Source organism: Acromyrmex echinatior, unplaced genomic scaffold (genome assembly GCF_024713525.1).
Source record: "Acromyrmex echinatior isolate Ae372 unplaced genomic scaffold, ASM2471352v2 Scaffold47, whole genome shotgun sequence".
NCBI classification, from domain to species: domain Eukaryota; kingdom Metazoa; phylum Arthropoda; class Insecta; order Hymenoptera; family Formicidae; genus Acromyrmex; species Acromyrmex echinatior.
In genome coordinates, this window is record NW_028259080.1 from 37,181 (window position 1) to 43,689 (window position 6,509).

Here is a 6,509-nt window from a genome sequence, read left to right on the forward strand (position 1 = left end):
ATTTATAAATTTAATAAATCTGAGATGAGCGAGCAAAAAGGAGAGAGAAAAGGAGAGAGAGAAAGAGAGAGAGAGAGAGAGAGAGAGAGATAGAGAGAGAGAGATAGAGAGAAATCTCAGATTAATTCAGATCAATTTTTTTCTTCTTCATTAAGTATTAACTAAATCTAATTATATATAGGAATGTACCAGAAAAAGATTGCTGAATATCTGATTTCTGGCAATTCTTTCTGAATATCTGATGCATCTCTAAATCTAATAAAGGATTAATGTCAAAATAAATTTTTTTATTATTATTTCTTTCTCTTAGTGAGAATATCTTACAACACTTCTTTCCATATAAACACATTTAATCTAAATTTCGTAAATATTAATATCACATGGTAAGTATCTCTTTTTAAAGGTATCAATATACTTGGATAAATGAGCAGATTCCGATTATGAAATATGGTTTTATCAATCAAAAGGTTTTATAGACCGCCTTGTACAATTTTGGACGAGACTCCTTTTTCAGCAGCACCTTCTGCCCATTTTTTCCCACGATATATTCCAAGTTCTTTAGTATATCCAGCTCGCGATTACAGTATCTGGACGAAAAAAATGCATTAAGAGTTTAAAAAAGCGAGTATTAAGTTATTAATTTTATTTTTTAATTTTTCTTTTTTTGCATTTCTCATTTTAAAGGGTTCAAAAAGTATATATCTAATATAAAAATAATGATGCCGCAAAGAGAATAAGTATCAAAATTATATGCATATAATATAAATTGCACTTGTGTTTTTAAAACAATTGTTAAAATTCGTTTATTATTCCATTATAGCGAAAGTGAGCTTTAATTATTACGAGCGTCATTATAATATGCATTTACTTATGTATGTTTGCTGACATCAACATGAACAATACTCACTTCTCAAGATGATGGGTCAATTTTTCAGATCGTCTGCCTTGATTGGTCGATAAATGTCGGATTCCTCCAAATCACGCTTAAAGCTTATCATAAATAGTTTTCGCATCTATCTGCATCAAAAAAAATCTATATAGATTTTATACTGGTATATTTTTTTATACTACGGCACAAAGACTATCCTGAAATTATCTTTTTCCTTTTCTTTTTATCAATAATGAGAAATATACGCAAACTCGAAGATTGCAGATATATATTTAAATATATATTTTGTATAAATTATACATAAATTTTTATTCTAAATTTAGAATTGTAAGTGCATTAAAATATCCCGAAATAATTATTTCTTCTCTTAGCATCAACATAATTATATATAATTTAGACAATTAAGATTAAGTAAATACTTTACGAACACTTTATAGATGTATTTTCCATTGTAAATTTATTTTAACAGTAAATGATTAGAAACTTCATGGTTGTTTTTGTAGTCTAAGAAAAAATTAATAAATTTCCTCTTATATTCGAGGAATATATGTGCACGTATTTGTTAATAATAAATAATAACTTAATATGGCTCAGTTATACAAAGACATAGTTAATTTTTTATTTACTGCAAATGGCATTAAAAAAACTGATGAAGAAAACTGACATATAAAAAAAAATAGATAAGAAGACGACTCGATGTAAGTTACACGTTCTTTTGAATAGCAGGAAAATTTGCGAAATGCTTTTTCATTTTCTTAAAGTAAACTGTAAAATGTATTGTACATTGAGATTAAAAGTAGTTAACATAATACAAGCAAAAGTCTTCTTCATTTATCATTTTTGGAGAAATATAATTTTGCTTATAAATTTTTTTTTTGAAAGAAATCTCGCTTTCTAAGAAAAAAAAATTTCTAATTTTTCGGAATCTCTTTTTTTTTACAAAAATTTAGATTTTTTTATAAGAAACAATGTCTTGCATATTTTGTTCTTTTTTTTCCTTTCTTTTATTCAATATATTGAATCTTGACGAACCAGAAGAATAGAACACTGAAGACATTTGCGGTCTCTTTGGGGTTTGGCTTCATGTCGCTCGTGTCTTTATCCATATTGTCGCACTATCTCACAAAAACTAATACTTCTAGCTAACAGAAAAAACAAAAACGATAAACATTCTTATTTTCTTTCTCCTTTCTCTTTTTCTTTACTGTTTGTTCTCCTTCTCTTGCCTGCAATTTTTCGAGACAAGCTTTCCAATAGTTAATCCTTTACTGAAATCATGAGTAACTGTATTGCTGCTTTTATATTGACCTTAAACATTACTGGTGATATACGAGAAACATTAACTGTCCTAGCGTAAAACGCGACGATTAAAAATAGGGACTGTTTATTGTTGCTAGTTAATACATAATATAATGAGCGACTTATAAGCCGAAGGTATCTATGTATAAATATATATACACTCATATATACATATGTATATATTTGTTACAATTACCTTATATCATTTCGAATTGCACTATAAAATATTACCAAATATTTCAAAGTGTTTTTCGAAATACATATAATTGTAATATCTATATATATATATATATACATAAAACATTGTATAATTAGATATCATCTTGCACCTGCAAGAATGGACGAGCTTGAAGGGAAGAGTTGTAAACATAATCATAACTGGCGTAACACAATTAGATGTGTTAATAAATATAATCTACGGTATATCTCAATAATGAAATAAAATTTAACGAAACTGATTTGAAGAAGTTTCAATTTCGGTCTTTTCTGATAAGTTAGTTATTGTTTATCTATTTCTTAATTACCTATAATTTAATTTGTAAAATAATATATTGACATTTATTTTCTGTTACGTCATTTTCTATTATTTCTTACCATTATTATTTATTGTTTGTTAATATATCAATTAAGAATTCGAGAATTAATCGATTGTTTTATAAATAAAAGCCTTTGACATAAATTAAGTTATATCTCAAAATATATATCCAGTGTTTTATATATACATGGCTCTGTTTGCAAGCAATTTTTTGAGCAATCGTCGCGTCATTTTGATGTTCTCGGGAGACAATTTTTGAGAGTGTCTAAAAGAATCGGCGAGATCGCCGCATCGTCCTGTACATATAAAAATTGGTGAAAAGCAAAGTGGAGAATGAAAAAAAAACGATTGGGCTCGACGCCAACATGATCGATCGATCCGGGCGTTGCTGTGCAATCTCATGACTCTCTAATAATCTCGTAGCATTACTAATCGACATTATCTTACGAACGAAATACGATGAGTGTAAAATGTTGTACAGTAGGCGAGTAGAATATTACGGAATAGTAATAAGCGATCCTAATGAATGATATCAATCAGCTTGTACCAATCTGCTGTTGATACCAATCTGCTAAGTTACGTTGCGCAATGTATGACATTTAATATATATATTATATATAAATAAAAAAATGGTTACGCATGTTCGCGAAAATCGCGCTCACATTTGCGATAATAACGTGAATGCGTCGATAAATATCCATTGAGAGAATTTAAAGTGCATGTAATAGAATACACCATAAAATATGAATTTATAGCGAGATCTATTCTTGATGAATTATCTTTTAATAAAAATTCGTTGCTGGCTATTATTTATCTGTCATTGTCTTTGAAGAAAGAAAAAGAGAGAGTTGAAAGAGAAAAAGAAAAATTTAATATATTAAATTTAATTTTAGAATTCGAAATAATTAGAATATTTAATAATTACATTCTATACAAAATATAATAAATTTTTTCAAAATATTTTATGGGTTATCGAAGTTTTTATAATATAGTTTGATATGTATATAATATAAATCTAAAAAAATCTTTATAGATCAAATTACAAAATTTTATTAATTTTTTAAGTTACTAGAAATCAATCGGAAGGATCTATTTATTTGTCATGAAAAATATGTATATATATATATATATATAATTTTGTAAAGTTAATATTCCTATTTAAATAATAATAAAAGAAGCATTGATTCCTCAAGTTTAAGATGTTGAACAAATATATATATTTTTCAAACGAATTAATTTCAGAAATGATAATTACGTGTCGATATGGTTGTCGACATTAACGCAATTGATCTGAAATGTTAATAATCCTCCCAAAATTCCCCAAATTAATCTTAAAAAACTGTAATAAACTTATTACGAAAAAATATCAGCGCTTTCGCTCTGATTCACTCTCGAACACAGATCAATTGCGTTAATGTCGACAACCATATCGACACGTAATTATCATTTCTGAAATTAATTAATTCGTTTGAAAAATATATATATTCAACATCTTAATACTTAGACCGTAGTGGCGCTTCGGATTTAAAGTAATTTTTTAAAAACTTGAGATGTCTTGTATATATATTGCAGCAAACGCAATTTGGCGACAAAAAGGCTAACGATCTTCAAACGACTTCTTCGCTTAGCGTTATACTTTGGATTTTTATCGGCGCACTTGGATCTGTGCACCCCAAAATCAAAAGCGTCATATGTGCTTGCAAAGCGGAACGAGCCATTCTTTCGTCGCAGGGCGCGTGTAAATGTAATATAAATTAGAATTAAAGCCAGTATTACATGTATACTCAATGTACTACCCATATCATACGACGAGCTCGTTAATTAATTAAAAAGGAAAAAAATATAATAAAAAAATACCGACAGTTCTCCGCGCGGCGAATTCCACCGGTGCAAAAGAGAGAAAGAGAAAGAGAAAGACAGAGTGTGTGAAAGAGAGAGACTTCGAGAAGCGAAATCGTGAAGAGGATTTCTCGCAAAAGACAAATAATCTCGTCACATCGACTGGATTTATTCTCTCCCCCCTTCCTCTCTCGATCATTATAGACTGAGATAATTTGCTTCGAGCCGGTTTCATTTTCTCATAAAGTATATATATACGAATGCATAAATTTTAAATGGCCGCGTTTCGAGTCCATCCATCAAAATAGATGAGAGTTTGCGATACTTTATAAATCTAGTGACATTAAAATTGCCAGCACAGTACATGTATTTTTGGTTTGGGAACTACTTGATTACATACATTTTTTGATCTGTTGATAAAATCGTATCGTCGAAACTGGATGTGATGATTCGTGTCTGTAATACATCCACAGAATAGAAGCGTACCGACTATTCTTCATACGGAGAAAAGAGAAGATTCTCTCATAGAGAATAAATTTTTCTCATTAATTATACCCGCAGAATGTCTTGTTGATTAAATATGTCTTTCTGTTAATTATTGCATTTTATTTACATGACTTTTAGCGACACGTGTCAACTTGAGTTGAAATTGATAATTTTAATAAAATATTTTATATATTGAAATTATGTGCACAATATAATGCTCTTTGTAAAGAGAAGATAAGTAAAGAGACCGGAGCTCGTTGGTATAAGAGACAAATTGGCATTCCGTTCTATTTATAATAAAAGAAACAATGGAAAAGTTACTGTAAAAATATTTTTTTTACAACATAGATACTTCTCCCTAATTTCATTTAAATAAATAAGGTATTACAATAGATGAAGAAAAAATTCTGATTCAAGAGCAGGCAAGAAAATTTTTAAGCATTTCATAATTTCGTATTAATGTTCTTTAGCTTAAGAAGCAAATCTAATAAGCGATGTATTATTATTAAAAGAAAAGTTTGGTTAGTAAACATACGTTATTTTGAGTAACAATGGTAATTTGTTAGAATAGACGATCATGTATGCAGGGGTGGGGTAGCGTTGGGCTCATATCATAGAAAACGATTAGGCTAACCTCGCTGTATCGCACATGTAAACATTCAGTATAATTTAACTCTGAACAATATTTAATTTTTTTCTATTATTTCAAAGGGGAAAATAAATTAATAATTTACACCCTTAAAAATTTTTTTTTTAAAAACCTTTTGCTATTTTATCAAATTTCAAAAAACTTTTAAAAAATACAATTTTTAAATTTAAAAAATACTAAACCTATCTTCCCTTTTTTTTTCTATTACTTTTTTATTTCTTCTAACTTTTTTGGGGGGTTTAAATTTAAAAGGAATCCTACAGAAAATTCATTTTGTAAAATTTTTTCCCCAACGGGGCATTAATTTCAAACAGAATTTCCCTTTTTATTTATTGCAAAAAAAATACAGTTAAAAGAATCATTAAGCATAAAAATATAGAAAAAGGGTTTTCCCCTATTAAAAAATTTTAATAAAAAATATATATTTGAATATTTTAATCATAATAATTCCTTATTAAAAAAACATTTTAAAACATAAATTTATTGTTTAAATTTATTGTTAAAAAAATCTAATCCGGAAATTGTGAAAACTGTGCCAACCCCGGGCTTCTCTACAATTATTTTTTCGATTTGGGTTGATTAAAAAGAATTTTTTTTCGGATGAAATTAAAAAAAAACTTTCACAAAAAAGTATTTTTTTGACGTAACATTTTTACAGAAAAATATTTTTTTTTTGAATTTTTTCTAAAAGGGAAAAAAAAACTTTAGAAATACCATATAAATTTTAATAATTAATAAAAAAAATTTTAGCCTTTAATATATGTTTTTTTAAAAATGTCACTTTTTAAAAAAAAATTAGAAAAAGAAAAAAG

At 27.6% G+C, this 6,509-nt stretch overlaps 1 long non-coding RNA gene across 1 annotated transcript; it reads right to left on the reverse strand.

The window, feature by feature from the left end:
* Positions 1-266: 266 nt before the first annotated feature.
* On the reverse strand, positions 267-2,365 carry LOC147906396 (uncharacterized). The gene is made up of 3 exons (XR_015548432.1): positions 1,922-2,365; positions 908-1,017; positions 267-587 (listed from the first exon to the last, which is right to left on the reverse strand). It is a non-coding gene; the product is annotated as an uncharacterized LOC147906396 (long non-coding RNA).
* Positions 2,366-6,509: the final 4,144 nt, after the last annotated feature.